At 47.2% G+C, this 15,297-nt stretch overlaps 1 long non-coding RNA gene across 1 annotated transcript in view; it reads left to right on the top strand.

Moving 5' to 3' along the window:
- Positions 1 to 13,328, top strand: part of LOC121056959 — a 29,046-nt gene extending 15,718 nt beyond the window's left edge. The window contains exons 2-3 of the long non-coding RNA XR_005813577.1: positions 6,113 to 6,226; positions 12,443 to 13,328. This is a non-coding gene — a long non-coding RNA (uncharacterized LOC121056959). The remainder of the gene's footprint in view (positions 1 to 6,112; positions 6,227 to 12,442) is intronic.
- The last annotated feature ends 1,969 nt before the right edge of the window (positions 13,329 to 15,297 follow it).

Genomic DNA, 15,297 nt, shown 5'->3' on the forward strand with positions numbered 1-15,297 from the left:
CCACACAGCTACAGGCAATGCTCTGCACAAGCACTACTGCTCCTGCAGCACTGTCAAGGTAGGGAACGCCGGCACGGTGACAGGCAATGGCCACGGCTCTGTGGTCCCTGGAGCACACACAGCACGAAGTCATCTGGTGGCCAGGCTGCTCTGCCAGCAGGACGCCCTCGTTCGGGACAGCAAAAGCAGTCTGGGCTTGTCAGAGAAAGCACTGACAAGATCTCTATGTATTTATGGCCACAGATTAAATGGAGCAAAGAGTTTTAACTCCTTAGCATTTCTAAAGGGCTGACTGCTGCAGTGCTAATGCTCTATGTGAGAATTGCCCTGTGCCAGGTGATCTCATCTTTTTATCTCACTTTTCCAGGCTTTCTCTCCTTTCTTGCAATGCCTGTACCAATTGAAGCTGCAAAGAGAAACTTCTTGGCCATGCAAGAATATCTGGAGGCTTTGTGAAAACTGTATTCTCTGCAGAGGAAGCAGGATTAATTTTGGCATGACTCAGGTGTCACACACTTGCATGGATCAGAAAACAAAGGCAGAAAATAAATGTAAGTGTGGTAACCAGCCGGTGTGTGGGGATGCCCTAAACTGCGGTTGTGGGATCTCTACTGTCACTGCAGTCATAACAAATACGTTGCTGGCTAGTAGCACCCTTTGTCCAGAGATAAGGTGCTCCAGACAGTTGTCTGTCTGTAATCAACATGTGCATTCACGAGTCTGAGTCAGCAAACAGTTAGATGACGTGCTTTGCATCATCTGGTTGGTCATTGGCAAAGGTCTTAGGGTTCAGAGCTTCTTAGCTCCCTGGATGGCTGCAGGCAACATCAAGGACTTCAGTGCAGATGGATGAGTCTAAAGGAATTCACTGCCTCATCCCTGAACTTAGGCACAGTTTGCATCATAGCGTCTTGGTCATCTTCGCAAAGGCATTTGCTACATCACACTTTGCAGCATCAAATGTATCTGTCCTGACATCACGCAAATGTCTGTCCAAACTGCTCAAAGGCAGGTAAATACAGAACAAAATCGGATCTTAACCCCAGTATTGCACCGTGCATTGGGAAATGCCTGGATGATGCGCGAAAGGAACGAATAAAACCGATTACAGAGTTACTGCAGCCTGCCCGAGGCTGGGCAAGCCACAGTGGTTTCTGCAGACGGGATTGCTGTGGGGTAAGCACATCCTGAGCTTGACTGCTCACGGACGGGCTCACTGGGAGCAGCCTTTGGCGAGGGCTTCCCCCTGCTCCCTGGGGACAGAGGCTTTACGTGCTCTGCCCCTGGCCTCTCCCCAGCTCCCTTTCAAATGTGGAGCCACCTCTGCATGAGTGCTCCTGCTGATTCTCATTTCCAAAAATGGCCTTGCACACAACATTTCCTTCCTGTGAATGTTTGTAAAAATGAACCAAATGATTCCCAATGCTGATGGAATATGTTTGCATTTCTTTATGCAAAGCAAGAGCTGCAAATAATTTTTGGCAGTCTCGTCCTGGCTTGCAGTGGCAAAGTAACAACAGAATGTAGGTGAAGATGATGACAACTTTATAAAAACAACCAAATCCAGGCAGATCAAGCATATGTATCTCATGTTATGTCTTCTCTACAAAAGGAGAGGCGTTTTTACAAGAAGAAATTTAACTGGAGATACCTACCTTGGTGTACATTGCGAACAGCGATAAGATAGTGTTACCTGGATGTGACTGCCTGGGTTTGTCTTGACTAGGTGTATCTAGGTAAAATCTGTAATTCTTTGTCTAGACAATGATCTCACAACAAGAGAATGAACTTTAATAAGCTGTTCTGGTGGAAAAAAACCTTTTGTGTAATGGAGACAAAGCCAGGGCCCTTATGAGCAACCCTACAATAACAAACCTGTGTGTGCATAAACGTAGCAGATGGGGAAGGTGATGGCACTGGCAAGAGGATTTCATTTCAAAGTGTCAAGCAGTTATTTCAGATAACAGGGTCAAAGGCAAAACCTCCACCTCCCTACCCAGAGTTTGCTTCAAGGGAAAGGAAGGGTAGGGAGCATTTCTCTGTTTGAGCCCTGCTCACTGCACCTTTGAGAAGTGCTAAGCAGGGCAATGGGAAGAGGTGAATCTAAAACCCACGTGGCCGTGCATTTAAAAAGCTGTCAGGGGCTGCTCAGGGAAAGGGGAGGCTTTGGGTCACTCCTGGCAAACAGCAAAGGGCCGTGAAACTCTATACTCAAGTACACTTTATCTTTTTCTTCTTATTTTTTAATATATTTTTATTTTTGAGATGTTTCTTTATAGGGTGCAAGCTTGCTGTGACCTCAGCTGCCTGCTACAGACCCTTGGGAGTTTTTTTTTCCTTTCTGTCTATGGCTCCCTTGGCACCAAAGCCCTGGGTGTGTTATGTGATGCTCAATAGCTAACATTACACAAAGGCAGGCATCATCATCCAACAGGTTGGGTGCTTCTGCTTTCACAGCCTGCTTTCACAAGTGTAAAAACGCCTTCTGCTGAGTGCAAATAGCACCCAGCAAAGAAAGCCAATCCTCCAGAAACATCTTTGTTTCCCTTTTGCTTTGTGCAAGAAAGAGAAGGAAAACAGCATCAAACATTGGCAATTCAGTACAACGCCAGCTCTTGATTTTGCACCATAATGAGGTTTAGGCTGATGAAATCAGTCTTGTTGGGATGAAATATTGAAATTTCTGGTGCTTGAGAAGATCTCACTGAGACTGAGAGTGTATGATGTTGATGTCCCAGTACTGCCCCTCCCTGGATTCAGGCTCTTCACTTGATAGAGACAGAGCAAGAAGCAGCCTCTGGCCTGGACATCTCATATCTGGTGCTTTAACGCTCTCTGCAAATTGGTGTTTTCTCCCAGCTGCTTCTCACAGAGCTCCTCTGCTGTCTGGGAGAGCACTGTGAAGGCATCCTCCTGCTGGGGGGGTCAGAGGGGGGTGCAGGGGGGCACAGGGCAGAGGGCGGTGAGCGGTGTGTTTTCTGCTTACAACTGCCAAGAAAGTGCAAAAATAAGCAAATCTAAAAAGCGAGGATCCCATGCGACTAGCAGTGCTTTGCATATGGATGAGAAGCTGAGCTGAAGCAGTTGTGCTCTGGAAGCAGCCGTCAGTGCTGCTGGCACCAGCCTGAGAAACAGGGGTGGCTGTTTCTCCTCCTCGACATCGCTTTTGCTCCCCTCTGGCCTGGCAGGGGGGGCTCTGGCTGCAGCACCTTTCAGTTGGCTCCAGCTCTGCCACCTCTCCCCGAGCTGCAAAGTGGTGGGAAGGAATCAGAGCAGGGGCTGAGGCTGTGTCCATGGGTTTAGGAGGTTTTGGTGCCCAACTGGGACTGGTATTGCTTTGGGCTCTTCTACAGGGAGACCTCTCCCATGGGTGGTGCAAACCCTAAATGGACTCTCTCACCCTCTTTCCCCACCAGTCTTTCCTCGCGGTGTGTGGTGGGAGCCTTGACCTGTGCTGTAAGTGTCTCACTCATTATCCTGAAGCTAGGTGCCTAGGCAGGCAACTGCCCACCTGCAGGAGCTCTGTGGAACAGAGGAGAGACAAGGAATTGCAGCGAAAGCTGGAGGCACCCAATGTTGAAGGGTAATTCAAGGAACACACCCTGCCTGCCCAAGAGGCTTTTGCTTCTGGGGACTTGCATCAGGACAAAAGGGGCCAGTACTGGGGAGGATCCTAAGGTCATCAATGTGCAAAGGGGCAGTAGTGGGTGCAGAAAAGAAGAGAGAAGCCCCAGAGCCGCCCCTGATGCTTGCCACACTCCCAAGAGGTATCTTTCGAAAATGAGTAGAATGGCTCAAGATTTTCCTTTCTTTTCTGAATCACTGTAAAGCTTTGACGCCAACTGCAGCACACGGGATATGGATATCTGTTGGGGGGGACCTTCTGCTCCTCTTCAAAGGAGATCATTAAATACATTTCAGCTTTTGTGTAGACTTTTGTGTGGACTCAGATCATTCATCAAAGATGACTTTTGATCAAACCCCCCTTGGGAGGAACCTCTCAGTAGTAGACTTGAACCAGGGAGGGACGAAAGACAGACAAGCTGAGGGAATAACAACACTCTTTAGGCACTGTCCTTCATTAATATCTTCAATAAACAAACATGTACATCTGAATATTGCTTTCTCTTACACACCCACTGTTATCACTTAACTCTATTCCACATGAAAGCGCACTTGTCATAAGCTATTTCAACTCCTGTTCCAAGTTAATATATTAGCACTCATTTCATTTGCATTTTAATGGTGAGACTACACTTTTCAAATAAATGACTGCACTTTATCAAAGGATTACTTCATTTTGACTGTAATGCCTCTTTGCCATGTGGGAATCAGGGAGCGAGGAGGTTGAAATAAGCCTTGCAAAGCAGACCCACTGGTTTCAAGAGCACCAGCCTTGCTCTTTACAACTTCATCTTTGTAATAAGGGAAAAAAAATAGCAACATGGAAACATGCTGGCCGTTTCCCTTTGTACTGAGGGGAGATGCTGATTATGTAATTTCAGCCCATCATTTTGTTACGCGCATGGGCTCCTCTTCTCCAGGGAACATCACTAAGGGTTATTGATGGCCTGAAGTGAACCCGTGAATAGCAATCCCTGGGGTTTCTGTCTCTCCAGGCTTTGAATCTCAGCTGTGCAGCTGAAGCCTATTCCAGTGCTGGGCCCCATTCCCAGCAGATTGGAGCAGCTCCGTCCTGAGATGGGTGGAATCCAGCATCCCTGACTCAGGGGAGGGGTAAGATGGTGACCACACTAGGGACTCAGCTGGCAGCTTATAGGGCTAAAAAGCCAGGATTTGTAAAACCAAAAAAATCGTTCTTTACTTCTAGAGGTAGAAAGGTGTGCAATGCTGCGTGTGGCATGCTAAATCTTCACGAAGCAAACACAGCAAGAAAAAACAGGAACGCAAAATGAAGTGGCAAGGGCAAGAAGCTCCGTAACGCCTGTCCTGCCTAAAGCAGCACTGACTTCCCACTTTTTTGCAAAGGAGCCAAGCAGAAAACACAGGGGTGCTCCAGGTATTGCTGGCTTGTCCTGGCCCCAAACACCCCCTGGCCCCAGGGGAAGCGCTGCAGGCCCTTTAAGGGCTCCTGCCTGGCTCCACCTGGTGCAAGGGCTGGAGGGAGATGCAGGAGGAAGCAGCAGCAGCTGGGGGGTTTGGGGGATGTAGGAAGGTGTCTTGTGGCAGTTCTGCGAGAAAGCTGCTGAAAATGGCCGTGGGTGGCGCTGGCAGAGGGCTGAGCACCTCGAGAGGCATGTATGTACTGGGAGCTTGCATGATGATGGGAAGGGGGAAAGTAATCCGTGAGCTTAGAGAGGCAGCCTGCTCTAAAGGGCTTTTCTGGCTGGTTATTTGATTTGGGAAGTCCTTTTCCCTTTGCGTGAGTGCTGGGAGTGTTTGGGGGTGGTGGTAGAGCCCCAGGTGCTGCTTGCCGGTTAAGCTGACCACCTGGCTAGCTGAGCGCTCCTTACAGGGAAACTGGGTATGGAGCTATATGGGGTTAGTGCTTGCTGTTTAATATCAGGCTGTGTAAGAAGAGTTCTCTAGCTGAAAGAAAAATCCTCCCCACCAAATTTTAAACTTCCTTCTATTAGTGTCTGCTTGGCAGAAAAAAAAAGCTGTGGTTCATAATGCCCCAGCGACTGTGAAGGCAATCAAATTGTCCTTAAATATCAGTAAGTTTTTAAAATAAAACTAAAGTCAATCTTCAGTTTGAATTGGAATAAAAGTGAGGTGTCAGCTTTCATTTGTCAATGGGAATGTTACTGTGGGAAACGTTATTAAAAAAGAGCATGTGGATTAAATCCTACATTAACTGAAGATAGGATAATGTACTGATCTAGAGCCATTATTTGCAACCCAGGCTGTGATAATGAAGGATGCTGGCAAGTTCTAATGTGTGAAATGTTAGTGGGGATAATAAAAGTTTCTAGCAGTTCTATTTTATTTTTTTTTAATGTTATAAATTAATATGTTGTATTGACAAACTGAACCATGAGATGATAAGGAAAAACATTCCCACTGCCTGTTTGCAGCAGGGTTTTATCAAGAAGGAAAATCTGAGGGTCTTCCAACCTGGTTATTGATTAGAAACACCTTATTTCCTCAGGAACTTATGCACTCGGAAAGCTTTTCCAGCCTTGGAAATGAAACATCGCGGACAGTAGCAGTGGATTCTTCTGGAAGTCCTCCAGGCGTGGGTGCAGGGTCCCAGCTGGCAGAGGTAAGCAGGCTTCTCTTTCCTCATGTCCTGTGGCTGCACCCCACGAGTCAAAGCTTCTCTGGGTTGTTGATAAATGTGCTGTGATAGGAGCAGCCTAGGGGAAGGAACCGTACTGAGGAGCTGATGTTCACATTGTGAACCTTTTAGCCCTTTTTATCTTGGGATGTTTCTAGTCTGGTCATGGGGATTGGTCCCCACTAGTAGTTGAAGCATGTTAGATACATCTTCTGTTTGGAGTCTTCCATGGGGTTCTTTGTGCCTACCACCACTTTGGGATGAGTGTGTACGTGCAATGTTCTGCAAAAAGCCTCTGCTTCTAAGAAGTGTCGTCCTTTGTGCTCCAGACACCTGTCCCTCCCGTGGTGTGGGAGAGGCGAGGACAGCTCTGTCCTGGTGCAGCAGGATGGCCGTGGTGTCGCTGGGAACAGCTGTGACAAATTGGCTGATGGATTGCCACGAGGGCTCTGCGCAGAGCAATGGGCTTCGCTAGCAGATCTGCTGAAAATGGGGGCTCACTGAGGGGTGGAGGGAGGTGAGATGGAGCCCATGGGAAAAACAGGCATTGGAATGGGTTGCCCAGGGAGGTGGTGGTGTCACCGTCCCTGGGGTGTTTAAGGAAAGGTTGGGTGTGGTGCTTAGGGACATTGGTGGTAGGGGGACGGTTGGATCAGATGATCTTGAAGGTTTTTCCAACGTTAATGATTATTTAACAGGGAGAGCAGCAGGTCACTCTCCTACTGTCAGCTCCAAGTAGGTACGAGAAAACCTGATGGAAACCATCGGCTTCCTTCTGGATCTGCTGGGGGTTAAGAGCCTCTGGCTTGGCAGTGGGACCTCTGAACCCTGTGGCTGTCTCTAGAAGGGTACAGAAGAGAGAGCTCTGCAGTAAGCCCACCTGATGCTGGTGCAGGCAGCCAGAGCCTGATCCCGTGGTGATGCTGAGCACAGGGAGGGATGGGGATGTGCAGCCCTCCTGGAGCCTCGTGGTGCGCTCCAGCCACTGAGGTCACACCGAGGTGATCGCTCTGCACCTCTGCTGGCAGCCCCCAGCCAACAGCATGGACCTAACCTGTTATTCATCAGCATTTTAATTGCTACACTTCTTACCACACGCCTCAACTATTTCATAAACGCTGGCTCTAAATCCCCCAAACATGTTTAAAATAATTCCTGAGGCGTGCACGGACAGGGCTGCCTGCATTCCTCCTTGGTTATATGTAATGCAGCTGAAGCCTGGGATGGCTGTGGCTGCCTATATTTACGCCACAAAATCTCCTCTGTGCTGCCCAGGATTTGAGTCATGTAACTCATGCGGGCTGCCCAAAAAGCTGAAGCAGCCAGCAGGGCTTAGCAGCTGCTCCTAGGGGCTTGGAGCAGGAGGCTCTCTGCAGTACGTGGCACGTACACATCTCGAAGTAGTGGTAGGAAAAATGGCTCTTGCACATGATTTGAGGAAAAGTCCCTTTGCCGTGGTGCTTTGCATGTATTTGGGGCCTGCCTCTGCCTTGCTGGGGGCTGTGACAAATGCTGGTGTGTCCCTGCTCTGCCCTGTTTGATTGATGAAGGCTACAGCTCCCCAGGGGCTCCCAGCACGGTCCTGGTGCTCAGGGCTCGCTCCCCCTTTGTTCAGCTGGTGTCCCCGCATGGCGACAGATGGCCTTTGTGCTCTGACCCTCTTCCTTCTCTGACCAGTGACTTCCAAGTGCCATCCATCTTCCCCTGGGCTTGACAGTAGAGAGCAAGCAGGCTCACCCCAGAGGGGACATTTTTCCCATCCTGTTTTGGGATGTTTTGGAAGAAGGGAGCATTCTGTGGGATCAAAATTATCAAGACTTGGTACCATGCCCTTATGAGCACCATGGTGATGGTAGACATGCTTTCTGCTGTCCTCCACTTCCATTGCACTTGGTATCTGCTGCTTTTAGTAGTGGGGCAAGTGGGGCTGTACCTCTGAGGTGGTTTGTTATTTCCCTTGAGAAGGAGCCTGGGGTCAGGGCATGTCCCATCGATAGGGAAAAACTCCATCTGAGCCTGCCTGTGTACACCACACTTAACCAGGGGGGTAAATGACGATGGTACTTGGGTCCTGAGATGAACCTGTTGCTCTGGGTGTTTTCTTGCTGTATGTGATTTAAAGGAGAACTCCAGGGGTCCGTGATGGCAGCAGAGCACGACATGCACTGAAGGACAAAATAAGGGAAATCTTAACTCTTTGTTGTGCTGCAATGCGCCTATCAGCTGGTCTTACGGGATGTTGGTGTCTCCTCTTCAGGTGTGGGGCTGTGTTGTGGATGAGAAATGGGCTGAGGTAATGCAGGAAATCTGACAGATTAAGGAGTTAAACTTGGGGTGCGTTGAGGAGATACTGAACAAAGTGGTGTTGGCTACAAGTGGCCCCAGTCACAGCGTAGTGCCTTCAGTCAGCTGTAGGTAAGGGCAGGTGTTGGCACGTGTGACAGTGCACGATATCTGCCAGTCCTGCTGCAACCCTAGGGGAGGACATCCAGGATCTGCAGGGCAGCATTTATATGTGTAACTGCTTGCACTTCTGTTTGCTGTACATGTATAAAGATATGAGCTTTGATTTTTATTTATTTATTAAAAAAAAAAAAAGGACCCAAGATTGGCATGTCAAAAGTACTGTAGGAAGTGGAGCTTAAAGAGCTTTCAAGGGGTCATCTTGTCCAGCCCCTAATGCATGCAGGATCAGCTCTGTGTCATCCTGAGAGATGTTTGTGTAATTTATTCTTGCAGAGTTTCAGTCATGGCCATTTCAAGCCTCCTGTGAGAACCAGTCTAACTGAACCCCTGACTTCTCCTGGGCACAAGGGAGTGGGATCCCTGATGGGTGGGTATTTGGGTTGTGGCTGGGGAGATCTGGGAGTAGCTGCATGTGTCTGGAGCCATGCATGCACCAATACTGGGCCTTGCTTGTAAAGGGGCTGGGGAACAGCCTCTGCCCTCCTTGGAGGACTAGTGCCCACAATGGAAAAAGAAGCTGTGACAAATGCATTCAGTGCTGGGCTAGTGAGAAAGGAAGGATTTCCTCTGTGAATAACTCCTGTTTTCCACGTCTGCAACTCCAATGTGTGTGAGGGGGGATAACAACTTCATCCCGAGAGCATGTCCCCAGAGGAGTCTGCTAATTATAAGGTGCACTGACCCCAGATATCTTCCTGTGACAACTACATTTAAAATGTGCCTGGTGGCCTGTAATGCAGTGTGTGTGTACTTACTGCATATGATTCATATTTTTCATAAAGCCATCACATGATGCTGAACTGAACGCCTTGGAGAAATCCAAGTGCGCTTTCTTAGCAGAGCTGGCTTATCTAGCCAGCCTATAGTCTTGTTAAAAAAAAAAAAAAAAAAAAAAAAAGCTTGATTTGACAACTCCACCAAAAGCAGGATTTGTGGTGACTTGCAGTCTTTGTGTGTTGGCCTGTAAATCCCTGGTAGTCTTTAATGTGCTATTCCACTGTGCCAGTATCAGGGCTAATTGTGCTATAGTTCTGCAGGTCGCTTGTTTTACCCTTTCAAGTGTTGGAATTACATGCTGTGATGTGATCCCTTCGGACTTCTTGAAGTCCTGAGAAGCTAGAAATTAAAATTCCAGGTGCAGATTTCTCCCAATTATTTTTTGGGGACTCTTGGGGTTCACTACATAGTGCCAGGAGATTTGATAGGACTTCAGGTACAGTCTCTCATTGCCCTCTGTTACACAGCAACTAAAGCTACCTCACCCTAATTGTACTTCTGTCTGGCCTTGAAGCATATTACTCTGTGAATGACTGTGCTATGGGGGGGAAAAAAAAAGGTAAAAGGATGAGTCAATATGCCCAAACTGCCCATAAAAACATAATAATAAAAAATAGTACTTTTCCAGCCACCAAAATTAAGGCTACAGATGATAAAGCAACATTGGTGCCATGAACCTTTTTCAAGCAAGGTTTTATTCCTAATGCAGGCTAGATTTGAGCAATTGTACTGTGCAATCCCTCCATTTTCATAGCAAGAGAGCTCGCGTTTAATGCCTTGCCTTATGGGGTCTCCTTGCATTCTTAATGCCTTCCCACTCAATAGTTGTATGCTTTGCGGGACCCTGGAGATGAAAGAACCAATATTGTTGCGAAGGTTATTTCTAACACAGGAGCAGTTAAGAAACTGTCTGCACACAAATGACAAATTATTGTAATCTGAACGAAGAATGGGGCAGTAAAGATCACATCAGTTGAAAACTTTAAGGGAATGATAGACAGAAAGATGAAAAGATGAATAATAAAAAGGTTTCTAATGCTCCCAAGTGCAGCAATGTGGCTAATTGGTACAAACGAGAGATGCTTGAAAAGCAGACTTAAAGATTAGTCGCTAATTTTTGCTTTTCTCCTTTTAGTTACAGTGGTCCCATGTGCAGTGGTGTTGGGGTGCACTTCTGCAGGCTGCTTTGCCTCTAACAGGCAGGAGTGGGCTGGGCTGCACTCCGATCCTGAAACAGTGGCTGATCCTGCCTCTGCTGTGAAATCAGAAGGAAAATATTCCTCTAAATTTCTCCTAATCCCATTTTATCAGCCTGGCTTGCAGCCTGGTACCATTTTTTTGCATGGTAGGGAGGAGGAATGCTGCTGCAGGAGTTGTGAAGGGCTTGGAGTTGATGCACTCCAGGAACACAGAGCCCCTTCCTCTCCTTAAAACATGCAAGTGCCTTCCTGCTCCTGCGTGAGCAAAGGAGCTCCCAGAAGGAAGGCAGGATTTCAGCAGGCAAATCTTCTCTGAGCTGGGGGCAGCTAGCAGGATTTCTTTTCTGGGGTTACTTTCTGAAAAGCTGGTCCTTGGTGTAAAAGGTTGCATTTGAGCTGATGGCAGAGCGGATGTTTCAGCATCCGGGATGCACACCCCTGGCAAGTGGGTGAGGAGAAGGAGAATCTTAGGGTGTCTTTTAGCATTTCCCTTCAGCCGTTTGGAGCCCTAGGAGCAGTCAGTGTGTGATCCTTGCTAGGAAAGCTTTAGCTTACAAAAAGGGAGTTGTCTGCTCTGTCGGAGCTTGGTGGCTTCTTTTGTTCCAGACATGTCAGAAATGGGCAGTATGGGAGCGTGCTGCCAGAAGGCTCTTCTGGGGGCAGGCAAGCCTGAGGGGGGAGAGGGGATAAATGGTTTGAAGGAAAGTAAGAAGCAGCTGAGACATTGAGATGGCCTGGGCACTTCCAGTGACAGACTGGCCACGTACATTGCAAACCAGCTGTGCGAACTGCCATGGAGAAATGCCACCCCATGGAGCCGCCAGGCAGGAGCAGAGATATCTGGTAGCGGAGCCTTGGAGCTCCTGGGATCATCCAGAGCACTCGCGATGGAAAGGTTCTGGCCATGGAAATTTAAGCCAAACCTCCAAGGTCTGCTTTGTTTGAGTGTGAAATGCTGATTTGCATTATAGTTTGCACTGGGCTTACTTGGTGCTCTGCCTGTTATTAATCTTATCTTTGCAGAGCCTGGCCTCGGTTTTAGCTTGGCAGCAGGACCTGTGCCTGGGCACGTTTGCCTTGGCTCTGCGTTTTGTTGTAAACCTTTACTTGTGGGCAGTAAATCAAATGCATGATAAGTTTACAGAGGATCTGGACTGCGTCTAATAGATGCCATTACATTGCTTGTTCGAAGCTGTGTATGTGACAAGGTCACCTCATAAAGATAGTATACATTTCATATTTTCTTGACTCCCATGGAGGACTGTGGGGGTAGGGGTGTAGGGATTGCTGCAGTGCATGGAGCATAAGGAATCCCCTGTGTGGTTTATCCAAAACCCATCAGTAGTCTGTCATCTTTTCAAAGTTACTGCTTTTTAAGCCACAGTCTTAATGTGTCCCTCTGTCCTGATGGTACCGAACTCCACACCTCCTCCTGATGGGATTTTTGGGCCCTGGTGTTGTGCAGTGGGTCAAAACCCCTGCTGGGCTGAGGGGCAGCACCTCCTGCTTTGAGCAACTCATGGCTTAGGGCTGGTGCTAGTTTGGGGGCTGCACAGGGGAGGAGTGGACCCTTGTTGACTTCTGCCCAAACCTGCCTTCAGTACCAAGTTTACTGAGCTACTCTCCCTGTTGAGGTCCAAGTGCTTTAGGACCTGTTCCTGCCCTGGCTGTTCGCCCAGACCAGCTCTCATTTGGTCCTCTAGTTTTTTTTATTTCCCTTCAGAAGGAGCTGTGTGTTTTGCTTTTTTTTTTTTTTTAGCAGGTCTGGCTAAAACACTGACACCTCAAAATACAGGGGAAACTCTGTGCTGTCATCTCCTGCAGACAGACCTCTGTGTTGTGCAGACCAGTACCAACACGACAGACAGAGGTTTCTGCTGATACAGTGGTTGGTGAAGCAGCTGTTGAGCAGTGCTTGCAGTGGCCAGGAGGTGATGATATAAGAGAAGGGCAATTTTTATAGCAGCTGATGGTCTCTGGCTCTGTTCAGGTGTGGCTGCAGAAATTCCCATTCCTTGTTCATGCACTGATAATAATGGAGGCCTAGAACCATTGGTTTTTTAACAATGGAGCAAAAAATGTGCTTTTTTTTTTTTCTCCCACAAATTTTGGCTTTAAAAAAGGATGTAGAGATGCAGTAAATTTATGAGCCAGCTAACTATCTTTGGGAAATAACATCTGTATCCACTGCAAAATTCTTCTGTCCTGGAATAAAACACCCTGGCTGCTGCTTTGGTTTCCATTTACCAGCACGTGCTGCAAGCCAGAGCAGTTCTGGAGATCTGGAGTTTGCCGTGAGACGTGGAAAACAGCCATGCTTTTGCTATTCGAGCCACAGTGAAAAATCAGCAGAACTTCTTGATGAAGTGTTGAAACTGCCGAGTGCTGCAAACAGCAACAGAAGTTCACCTAGCTGCACAGGACAGAGCAGCTTCTGAGGTCCCGTGGGGTCTATCATGCGGCTGATTGTCTTTAAACTGTACCATCCATTTCCTACAGACTCTAGAGGAGATTCAGGCTCATTAGTATATCAGAAATGTTCCTCGTTATCCAGCGGTAAGCAAGCCAACAGATGCTTTACCTTGACACTGTAATGTTTAAGTGGGAGGAATGTCTGCCAAGTGTTAAGTTGTCTTCATGTTTTAAATAAGTATAATAAATAGGAAAATAGGCTCTTCTTGATCTTTACTATCTCATGGTAAGTTATTTGCCCTTTGAGAAGGTTTTATTTTGGCACTTGAATCAGACTCTGGACTGGAAAAGCCTTGTAATTCAGAATGGGGTAAAAAAAAAAAAAAGAGCTGCTGTACAGCAGGGCAGGAAGGCTGATTTTTAACAGACATAAGGTACTTGGAGAGTCATTAGTGCACTTCTTTTGTGATGTTAAATGGTACTTCAGCAATAAATGAAGTCTGGTGCTCAGAATGCCAATATCCCTTTGGGGCAATATGCTCTTACAGCTGTGGTGGTTCCCAGCTCCTAGGGCATTATTTTAGGATGAGAAGCTCGCTGGTTGTCACCCTGTCACCTGGCAGAAACCAGTGCTGTGGTTTTTGGCTGTGTCTGTGAACTGCCTTGTGCTCAGGCCAGCTGCTGGTTGCCTGCACGGTGGTTTGGTGCCATGCTTTGTGGGGTGCTGTTAGAGAAGGCCATGTGCTTCCAGGCATTCTGGAGTTGCTCACACATTGAAGGCTTAAAATGTAAGTTAGAAGGCTGGCTACAAAGCTGAGAAACTTCTAATAAATCTGTTATCTCTTTTTGTCACCACAAACGTCCTTGGAAGAAGATCAGGTCGGTGCTGACTGCTGGGGACCTGAGTCCCCTGCTCAGCTGTGGGACCAGCTGGGAACCCAAGTCCTCTTTTCATCTTCTCCCCCAGCACTCAGAAATGCTCTTACAGGAGGGTGCCCTGTTAGCAGACAGGTAATGTGAAGTTAGCCAAAGGGGCAAGCCAGAGGGGAGGCTTTTATGCTCGTGGGACGCAGCTGCTGTCCCTGCTGCAGATGGAGGCGTCTGTGGGAATGAGCCCTGGGAGTCACCCAGAGGGCACCAGGTCCTGCTGTGTGCAAATGGGGTGGCTTCCAGGTGTGGATCCTCCATGTGGATCCCTTCAAGATCTCAGGTTTTGAAAACTGGAAGTGTCTTAGCTGAAAAATGAATTTGTATTTAGGTATTTAACATTGTATTTAACATTGAGGAACAGCTATGGATGCTGGTAAAGGCTTCAGGCCCTGCTTCTTACTTAGCAAAGATGTTCCTATAAAGGGAATCTTAAAACACCAAAATATTTAACATGTCTTTGAGGTGGTGTGGATGGTGCTTAACATAGGTGAGAATGCTGATTATCCACAGCTGACATTACATTGAAGTAATACTAATATATCTAGATATTAAAGATGATGCTTATAAAAGGAGAAGCAGAGGGGAGAGGCTGTCCTTCTAATTTTAAGTCACATTTTAATTTTAAGCCACACCTTTTAATGCGTGACTGGGCTGGCAGGGGGAATACCGCTGTGACTTCTGAGAGCAAGGGAAAACAGATATTCATTGCAATAACCATTCATTCCAGCTATGTTTTAGCACCCTTGAGAGATGGTGTGTACACACCTTAAATACTGCCAGCCATATTGAACAAATGTGTTCAAATAACTCCCCTGATTAAACATGCCATTATTCTGGGTTAACTCTGTGTATGTGTGCTCTGCTAGGGATAAAGGAGGGGCAGATTGCTTGTATTTAAACCTGCCCTGACTTTAGTGTGGTATATAAATAGCTCTCCCAAATACTTGAGCCATTCATGTTCTACTTTCTAAAGGCAAAAAAGGCTTCTTAGGTAATGGAAATGGTGGTGATTAGTGAAGGTTGTGGATAAAAAGAGGATATGAAAGTAGCACAGAAATCCTTTGATATACCACTTGCTGCTCCTGAGGCATTTTCTTCTCCTTGTCTTGACTTTAAATTTCCCCTGTAGTGTGTCAATGAGTCTGCCTCCTAAATTTACACTCTTAAGCTATTTTGCCTTGCTGTTCTATGTGAAAACATACTTTCCATCCTGAGTTGCGCTGGGCATATCCTGGGGAAAATGCTATTTAAAAAAAAAAAAAAATCAATCTA

The sequence above is a fragment of the Cygnus olor genome, chromosome 18 (assembly GCF_009769625.2).
Source record: "Cygnus olor isolate bCygOlo1 chromosome 18, bCygOlo1.pri.v2, whole genome shotgun sequence".
Classification (NCBI taxonomy): Eukaryota; Metazoa; Chordata; class Aves; order Anseriformes; family Anatidae; genus Cygnus; species Cygnus olor.